Here is a 10,193-nt window from a genome sequence, read left to right as displayed (position 1 = left end):
CTAGCCCAATGAACCAGTCAGTCGTCAGTAGTGAACCAGTACAGTCAGTCAGTGAACCAGTCAGCCTGTCAACCAACCAACCAGGCAGCCAGTCAGTCAGCAGTGAACAGTCAGTTCAGTCAACCAGCCAGCCAGTCAGTCAACCACCCAGTGAACCAGTCAGTCAGTGAACCAGTCAGTCAGTGAACCAGTCAGTCAGTCAGTGAAACCAGTCAGTCAGTCAAGTGAAACCAGTCGTCAGTGAACCAGTCAGTCAGTCAGTGAACCAGTCAGATCAGTGAACCAGTCAGTCAGTCAGTGAACCAGTCAATGAACCAGATCAGTCAGTCAGTCAATGAACCAGTCAGTGAACCAGTCAGTCAGTCAGTGAACCAGTCATTGAACACGTCAGTCAGTCAATCATTGAACCAGTCAGTCAGTCATTGAATCAGTCAGTCAGTCAGTGAACCAGTCAGTCAGTCAGTAACCAGTCAGTCAGCTAGCCAGTCAACCAGCCAGTCAGCCAGTCAGTCAGCCAGTTAGTCTGCCAGTCAGTCATTGTTGAGTGAGAGAGCCAGGGCACTTTAGATGCGTTAAGTATTCGGGGCACGGTACCGCAGACCAGCAGTGGAACAAAGGCGGTTCAGTTTGAAGCGCTGCTTGGCCAATCATTTACGGATCCAATCGCCTCTCTAACCCACTCCCCTTCTCACTGGATATACACACTGTCAATAATGTGGCATGTATGTCAGTCTCTCTCTTTGAAGGCCACCGTGAACACATTCATATGGTCAATGTCTAACAAAGCTTCCTCTCTCTATCTCTCTCTCACTCTCTCTGTCGGTCTCTCATGCACTCTCTCTCATCTCTCACTCTCTAAATCGCTACTTCCAAGAGAGAGGAAAGGCCTCTTTCGGTGTCTTATAAACGTTATTTCCCCAATTTCCATAGCCTGAGGATGATTGAATGTCAATAGGCCTAGGGTGTCATGTCTTCTCTCTCTCTCTCTCTCTCTCTCTCTCTCTCTCTCTCTCTCTCTCTCTCTCTCTCTCTCTCTCTCTCTCTCTCTCTCTCTCTCTCTCTCTCTCTCTCTCTCTCTCCTCTCTCTCTCTCTCTCTCTCTCTGTGCATCACAGTTATGGCTTATAAAGAAAAGGATGGTAAATACACATCCTAAATAGAAAATGAAGGTGCTGTTTAAAAACATGAAAGAGCGATACACAATGCTGGCCTGCACACAGAGGACTGCTGCTCCCTAGTGCTTTACTCCAGCTCCCAAATCATGTAGAGTCATTTCCCAAACACAGTACATCTACTGATGGACTACACTGTAGAGGTCTACCTTTCCATGGCTGTCAGTGTGACATGACGTGTTGCTTCCCTTCCAGAACAAACACCAGCGAACAGAGCTCAGTTCACTAGTGGACAGACCAAGGAGAGTGAACAGGTAAATAACATCCAACCGCTGCTGTGTGTGTGTGTGTGTGTGTGTGTTGTGTATCTTCTCTGACTGACTGGCTGGCTGGTTGGTTGGTTGGTTGACCGGCTGACTGGTTGGTTGGTTCTGGCTGACTGACTTGCTGGTCCTCTCTCTACAGTCTCAGTTTACAACCACACAGTCACCTAAATATGCACATCACTTATTTCGGCAGAAATGTAATGTCATTCTAGTTAATTATGGATATAAGAAGGTGTATGCATGATTTACGTCTTCTGTTTTATACATAACGCACACTGACTGAATGACTGACTGACTGACTGGTTCAATGACTGACTGACTGACTGACTAACTGGTTCAATGAATGACTGACTGACTGACTGGTTCAATGACTGACTAACTGGTTCAATGACTGATTGACTGACTGGTTCAATGACTGACTGACTGGTTCAATGGCTGACTGACTGGTTCAATGACTGACTGGTTCAATGGCTGAATGACTGGTTCAATGGCTGACTGGTTCAATGACTGACTAACTGACTGGTTCAATGACTGACTAACTGACTGGTTCACTGACTGACTGTCTGGTTGCCTGGCTGACTGACTGGTTCACTGGCTGACTGGCTGGTTCACTGGCTGACTGGCTGGTTCACTGGCTGACTGGCTGGTTCCCTGGCTGACTGACTGGTTCACTGGCTGACTGACTGGTACTCTCTCCAGCCACAGTCGACATAATAACCACACTGACTCTCTGCAGCTCACCCCAGCCCCTTGGGAGCACACAGGAGGGACATCATGTAGGCTTAATTTGCTTTGAGAGGCACTTCTGGCCCAAACTCAATATAAACGTCATCAATTCTGAGTAGGAGGAGATATGTCTTGTATGTTTTCATCCAGCTAGAAAATGACTACATGGAAGAGACACCTGTGCCTTCAGATTCAATTGGTCGGCTCTATGCATCTGCAGACAGATGTATCATCTATCCTATCACCGGATTGGTTAGTTAAATATATATTGGGGTTGAACCTCCACAAGTGACCTCAACACTCTAGACAAATAATACAACATGTTTATGACGTGACRTATTATGTWATAATCCGCCTCATTAAATGTGCGTTATAGACTGACAGCCAGGGGCTGAAAGGTGTATTGATTGTCCTTTCATAAACGGCATGGAGGATCACRGCGTAATTAAAGTGCTCTGGAATCCAACACACACCTTGCTGTATTGTTCTTTAATACAATCAATCAAATCAATGTTCTCTGGCTCAATACACAATTGTTTAAAACGATATTCATTATGTGAAAAGCAAACCAAGTTATGCGCTTTGTTTCCCCTAAAAATGTTCACATGACCCAGGTATTAAAGATAAAAGTGGAAAACCCAGATACCCAAACAGTCTTTCTTTGTCCTAATAGGATAACGCATAGCGTGGATTTCAATTACACACACACACACACACACACACAACACACACACGACACATGCACCACACACACACACACACACACACACACACACACCAATGCTAATGGAAACCAAGCCTTACCTCATTGGAGAGGATGCTCCCGTTGGATAAGATGTCCGGTTGCTGGTCGCTGTACCCGGCCACTATGGCACCGCAGGGGGTGGTGTGGTCCGTGTCGGTGCTGCGCGAGGGGCTGCATGGTTTGAGGAACATCAGGTCCGTTTTAGCRCTCTCCGGTGTCAGACACACCTGGTARCAGTAGGAGTTCTGGTTCTGATGATGGGAACCGAACCCACCGCCCATCCCGACCCCGCTGACACCAGACTCCTCCACAGGCACCTGGCCCACAGCGCCCACACCGGTGGTGACGTTGGTACTCTGGACCAGCATGATGTCTGACTTGCTGAGCTTCTTCTGTTTCCTGCTGTGCGCCTGGCGTGAGCAACACGGGCTGCAGCACAGGCAACACTCCCCYGCCATGAGGCACGTGTACAGGTCCAGCTTCTTGTCTTTCTGGCAGCGCACAGCCAGCACGATCATAGCCAGGAGGAAGATGAAGGAGACGGCGCCCAAGGCGATGATGAGGATGAGGGTGAGATCCAGAGAGGTCTCTTTGGACTTGGATGAAGATCCTCCTYGGTCTCCACTCCGTCCATCTATCACACTATCCACCAGGATCACACTCACGCTAGCCGAGGAGGAGAGCGGTGGCTGGCCGTGGTCCCTGACCTCAATCAGCAGGTCGTAGGAGCCCTGGGGGTCGCGCTTGGTGAAGACGCGGCGTGCTGTGCGCAGCTCCCCCGTCCGCCAGTCCATGCGGAACATGCCCATCTCGTTGCCACGCAGAATGCTGTAGGAGAGCCGTGCGTTCTCGCCATCATCTGCGTCCATGGCGACAACMCGCGTGACCAGGTAGCCCGGCTCGGCGGAGCGCGGCAGGTGTTCTTTGGCGGTGCCGTTCTTACCGATCGGGGCTATCACCGACGGCGCGTTGTCATTCTGGTCTACAAYAATGACATTAAGGGTGCTGTTGGAGGAGAGCTCTGGGCTCCCGGAGTCTTTGGCCTGTACCATAAAGCTAAACTCTTTCAACTGTTCATAGTCGAAKGAACGCAGCGCATAAAGRTAACCAGTGTCCTGGTTGATTGACACATAGGTGTCGACGGACATGCCCTGGATGTCRCACTCCAATATGGAGTAGGTAATGAGGGCGTTCGGACCGACGTCAGGGTCCGCGGCGCTCACCGCGTGAATAAAAGCACCTGGCACATTATTCTCCGTCACATACACGTCGTAAACTGGCTGCGTAAAGCGGGGTGCATTATCGTTCTCGTCGGAAACATGCACCTTGATGGATTTGCTCGTGGCGAGAGAGGGGAGCCCCTGGTCTTTGGCTACAACGGTGATTGTGTATGAGTCTGCGTGTTCTCTGTCTAATAGTCCATCCGTTACTATGGTGTAGTAGTTTTTAAATGAAGATTTGAGTTTGAAAGGAACGTCACCCAAAATCTCGCAGCTCACCAGCCCGTTGTCGCCCGAGTCCCGGTCGGTGACGCTGAAGAGGGCTATGACGGTGCCCGGGGCGTCCTGTTCGCTCACAGACTCGGTCACCGTGCTGAAACTGATCTCCGGTGTGTTGTCGTTAACRTCGACMAGTTTGACCATGACTTTGCAGTGYGCGGGCACTGCGTTYGCWCCCAGGTCTTTAGCCTGGACATATATCTGGTGAGTACTACTCTCCTCATAGTCCACTTCCCCAGCCACCTCTATTCTCCCCGTCCTGGCATCGATTTTAAAAAGCTCCTTTACCCGYGCCGGGTTGTGGTTACTGAATGAATACACTATCTCTCCGTTCTGCCCTTCATCTATATCAGTGGCGTTTAGCTGAATAACCAGAGTGCCCACCGGTGAATTCTCCCGTAGGCTCAYCGTGTACACCGACTGGTCRAAGATGGGTGCGTTATCGTTGGAATCCARKACTTTAACGACCAGGAGCGCGGTGCCRGTYCGTTGTGGCACRCCTCCGTCCACTGCCGTGAGCACGTACCGATGCACCGCCTGCTGCTCCCGGTCTAGYGGCTTTTCCAGCACGAGCTCCGCAAACTTGTTCCCGTCGCTCTGTGTCTGAACATCCAGGTAAAAGTAGTTATTGTTCGTTATGGCRTAGGTGCTGAGCGCGTTAGTCCCGACGTCTGGGTCGAAAGCATTCTCCACCGGGAACCGGGTACCTGTGGTGGCACTTTCCGTTATCTCTACAGTGATGTCTGTCTCGGGGAAAGTGGGGGGATTGTCGTTGATATCCATCACCTCGATCTCCACGCGGAAAAGCTCGAGCGGGTTCTCCAGAAACACCTCGAGGTGCAGGTTGCACGGTACTGTCTGCCTGCATATCTCCTCCCGGTCTATTTTCTCCTTAACATAAAGATTCCCGTTCTCCAGGTTCACATCCAAGTAAGGGTTCCGCGAGCTGGGCACAGTCTGGAAGCGGCGGGCGGAAAGTTTGGTGATGTCCAACCCCAAATCCTCCGCGATATTCCCAATGACGGTCCCGTGTTCCTGCTCCTCGGGTACAGAGAAGCGCAGCTGGCACACCGCTCCATCCAGCAAGACCGAGAGAAGGAGCGGTAATAACAAAATCATTTCCACTCCTCTCACTCTTCCTCTCTCAAGTGCACTTGGATATATGTCGGGGGTATTACTCCGATTTCTTACTCGAACTAAGCATTTCCCATCCCAGCTTCCGTTCGCAGGAATAAGGCAGAATCAAAAGCTGCAATAATGAAAATAAAACTACGGCTGCTACCCAAACCCCAATCAGCTATTCCTTCTTTCCCTCTGCGCGTCGTCGTGTCAACCGAAAAGCATTCCTGTGTTTCAGTCGTGAGAATCACGGCCATTTGATCCTCGCTTCTTTCAKCAAAAAAAAAWRTATATATTCAGTCCAGGTTTGTGAATTTTGTCCGAAGCGCCAACATCGCAGCAGGCAGAGGGAGGCAAGGCGTGTAGACCATAATACAATCCTCASMCACAGATGGAATCCTCACACGTATCAAGTCCCAACTAAGTGCAATACAAAATATAAAAASATTACTTCACGAATGCATAACTCCAGAAAGCACCATTCGAATAAAATCCTAAACTTGAACACGGTTAGCCAACATGTAAATAAACGACAAATTGTACTTTCTCTCTCGTTTTTTCTCTCTCGCTCTATAATCAGTGCGGCTGAGCAGCAAGGAAAACGGATGATCCTCTCTGCTCCACTCCTGTAAAGCGAGTGAGGGGAGCGGGGTTGGTTTTGCGCACAGCATCTTTTCTCACCAGCCAATAGTGTCCGCAGACACCCGACGAGGTTACTCCTGATTGGGGCACGGGAATGCCAGGCAGCGCGCACCGTCCCACGGACCTGCCCGGACTTTTCTCTTTACTAACAACACGAGCCATCAAGCGGCGGTGGCGCTCGAGCCCCAGCCCCAGCCCCGTGCAAACACGAGCATGAAGCCCCAGTCAACCGAAACACCGGAGAGAAATACAATATTTCACATATCCCGTGAATGAAATAGTCAACWAGTGGGCGACGGGTGGAATGTGAATTTGCAAATCCCTCGACGGGTAACGTCTTGGCACAAACCATCGTTTCAGAAGCATAGGCTACCTGTGCATGACAGTTCTAAGTTAAAAGCGCAGCCAGCGAATTTTGAAAGTGAATATTGTAGGAATCGCCTATTCATCATCGTAATGTGTTGTGTTATTTTTTTTCTTCCGTTCAGTTTGATGAATGAACACGAAGGTAATGACTAGAGACTATGCCCAGGCAAGCAACACCAACCCTGTAGGGAAAGATGGAATGAGTGTTTTAAAGGGATTAGTTCAATAGCTGCTGTTTAAAATGAAAGCCTCAGTAGAGGTGTGTGTGTGTGTCTGTGTGTGTGTGTGTGTGTGCGTGTGTGCGTGTGTGTGGTATAGACCAAAACAGACCGTGACCACAGGTCAGCGCTCTATTCCAGTGACGCAAAATCTCTACTGATTATCCTTCGGTATTGGCAAGCACTCACACACTATCAATATAGGCTATCGATGATGATGACGATGATGGTGATGTAGCCTATACTAGTCCGTGACTCACACTGACTCATTCCTGCCCAGGTCGTCATGTTATGTTGAATGGTCAACACAAGCTATGCTTTCTCATTCTCTATCGGTCTATCTGTGATAGGTGACCATAGGATATTGAGTATTGATGCAGTCAGTAGCTAGGATGCAGTCAGTAGGCTGTCTTCTGTCTTATGATACATGACCGTTGGTTATTTATGTAGTAACCTAAAACCAAAGCTTGGGGATGTTGCCAAATCCAACGCGCCGTCATCACGTGCCCTCTGGYGGTCAAAACCAACGGATTTGAAGATTGCCGAAACTTTTTAATTATCCCCGYCCCCTGTCAAGTTATCAATAAGCATGATTAATGTATTATGTCTTTCAAWATTCAATTTTGTTCAAATACACTTCACGAATAATAAAAACGAAACTAAAACGGGAGGAAGGAATCAGTTATAAACATGTTTGTATTCATTCCCAAATTCMTTCATACGTACAACTATCGTCTTAAATAATTATGATAGTATGGCTCAATATTCTGTTCTGTTGGTGCCGTAAAGACACAATGAAGTAGACATGTAATTAACGTAAAGCTGTAAAACGGGAGTAAATTATCAACATGTTTTAATTGCAATCTTCCTTCTTTAAGCACAACGATCATTCGTTTATAAAGGACATACCARGGCCATACATGCATATAGRTCGTATCCCAAATGGCACCATAATCCCGATATATAGTGCATTACATTTAACCAGAGCCATATAGGGCCCTGGTCMAAAATAGTGCACTACCCAGAGAATAGGGTGTCGATTGGAGCATCCCATAATGCTCCATTCATTCATATTCCGTTTAATGTAGCATAGCCAAAGCCATACTAATAGCCTTTAGCATGTTAGTACCGCTATCTTCACTGTTTCATCATTAGCCCACTCTCTCCGACCTTAGCAATGAAACTAATTTCATCACCCTAACCTACTTATTTAATTCATAAGCCATATGGTTTAATAGGCTATGTGCTTGCGTCCCAAATTACACCGTATTCCCTATATAGTGCACTACCACGGGCCCTGGTCAAAAGGAGTGCATTACGTAGGGTGTAAGGTGCCATTTGGCACGGAGCATCAGTCTATGCAGTGATTTGAAAAGAAAGGAACAAAAAAAGGATACACAGAAAGAGAGGAAGGCTGCAATCTAAGCGTCCTTCCTGACCCACTTATTGGAGTATACAAACAGACAACACGTCGTTGAGGGTAATTAACATAAGCTTCCGATTCCGTATTTAATAGATAGACACGCAGCAATTACGGGACCGTAATACAAACAGACATGACCATTGTAGACTGGATTTAAGCAATATGGTGTTTAGATGATTTCGTAACATAACAAGTCTCACAGACAAAACGCGAGAGATACTGCTGGATGAATTACCATACTTGTCTTCTCTGATTCTCTGTGACAAAATCAGACTGGCACTCCAGTAGTGGGATATGAGAGAGCGAGAGAGAGAAAGAGAGAGAGAGAGAGAGAGAGAGAAAGAGAGAGAGAAAGAGAGAGAGAAAGAGAGAGAAAGAGAGAGAGAGAGAGAGAGAGAATCCTTCTGATGGAATCTTCCCAACATTCTAGAGACCAAGGTCGCCCCCTAGTGATTGTTAGCGGTACTCTGTATAAGACAGGAATTTCTCCGTCTCCTCATAAACACTGCTCTCAGAACAGTTTTACATATTCCCCTCATACTGGTTAAGATGCAACCTGGTGGGAGGGAACTATTCCTAGATCTGTGTCTTTACTAAGGCTGAAGTCTCCTCATAAACGCTGCTCTCAGACCAGTTTTACATATTCCACTCATAATGGTGATGATACGATCTGATCGTAGATCTGTGATCTCAGACCAGTTTTACATATTCCTCTCAAAATGGTTAAGATTTGATCTGATCCTAAATCTGTGCCTATTAGGCCTATGGACACATTCTATACCCGGAGACATGATTAAGTAAAAGCCATATCACCCCGGTTATTATCGTTTCAATATGAGAGCGTGTATAATTTAACGGCTCTAAAATGACAAATGCCGACATAGTTTCTGACGGACGGTGTCATAACCGGGTTTGATGGCGATGGCTGATGGTTTTGCCGGTGGAGGGTTTGACGGAGGAAGGACAGAGACGTTGATGAGAGAACGATGACCTACCGTTAATATTTAATGCAATGACCAAAAAAAAAAGCAATTATGATGTCATTATCAGAGGCAGCAGCACAGGAACATATACTTCTAGTGTCCCGGGGCAGACCATAATATTGATACMGGAGACAACGCCTCAGAACAGTTAGCCTGCACTGCAGCTGAGTTCTGTTCTACAGGGCAGACTGGGGGATGTAGCGTTTTCTGGATGAGCTGAGGGCCAGCACAATATTGGACAGTAGACTTCAYGTGAAATAAATGACTTTCATTGACTGTAGTACAGCTCTCTTCACTGCTTGCTTTGCCACATCTAACAAGTTACAACTACATTCCTTGCCAATGATGGAGTTGTAATTATATAGTTACATTACATACGTTATTGCATTGTATGGTAGACTTACTGTGTTAATGGACGGCAAGCTCAGAGCGAGCATAGGGTTGCATAGGGTTGCATGTTGCGTGATAAAAAATATTGTGAGATAGATGACTACATTACACCAGACTCTGTTGACTATGTTGGTGTACAACAGGTGAGAATGACATGTTTTGTTAATGTTGTAATGATAGTTGAGTACTGTACCTCTGTCTAGTTTGTTATGCATGGTGGAATGAATGGCAGTAGTAGGACTCGCTACACTCGGAGAATWAAAAAAACGGTTCCAAAAAGGGTTCTTCGACCGTCCCCATASGATAACCCTTTTTGGTTCCAGGTAGAACTCTTTTGCAGAAGATTCTACCTGGAACCCATTAGGGTTCTACCTGGAACCAATAGGGTCTACCTGGAACCAATAGGGTCTACCTGGAACCAATAGGGTTCTACCTGGAACCAATAGGGTCTACCTGGAACCAATAGGGTTCTACCTGGGACAAAAAGGGTTCTACCTGGAACCACAAAGGTTCTTCATTGAGTTCTCCTACGGGGAGAGCCAAATAACCATTTTAGGTTCAATGGTAGGCCTATACCAGGGTTGAGTAATGAACAGTATTGTACGGTAGATGCATTGTGAAACGGTCAGCGGTAGTCTTTATGCA

General features: G+C 47.2%; 1 pseudogene; it reads right to left on the bottom strand.

The window, feature by feature from the left end:
- Positions 1-2,967: 2,967 nt before the first annotated feature.
- On the bottom strand, positions 2,968-6,174 carry LOC112078798 (protocadherin-10 pseudogene; annotated as a pseudogene).
- Positions 6,175-10,193: the final 4,019 nt, after the last annotated feature.

Source organism: Salvelinus sp. IW2-2015, unplaced genomic scaffold, assembly GCF_002910315.2.
Source record: "Salvelinus sp. IW2-2015 unplaced genomic scaffold, ASM291031v2 Un_scaffold6294, whole genome shotgun sequence".
Taxonomy (NCBI): Eukaryota; Metazoa; Chordata; class Actinopteri; order Salmoniformes; family Salmonidae; genus Salvelinus; species Salvelinus sp. IW2-2015.
Note: the sequence above shows the minus strand (reverse complement) of the source record. Positions and strands in the feature narration are given on the sequence as shown.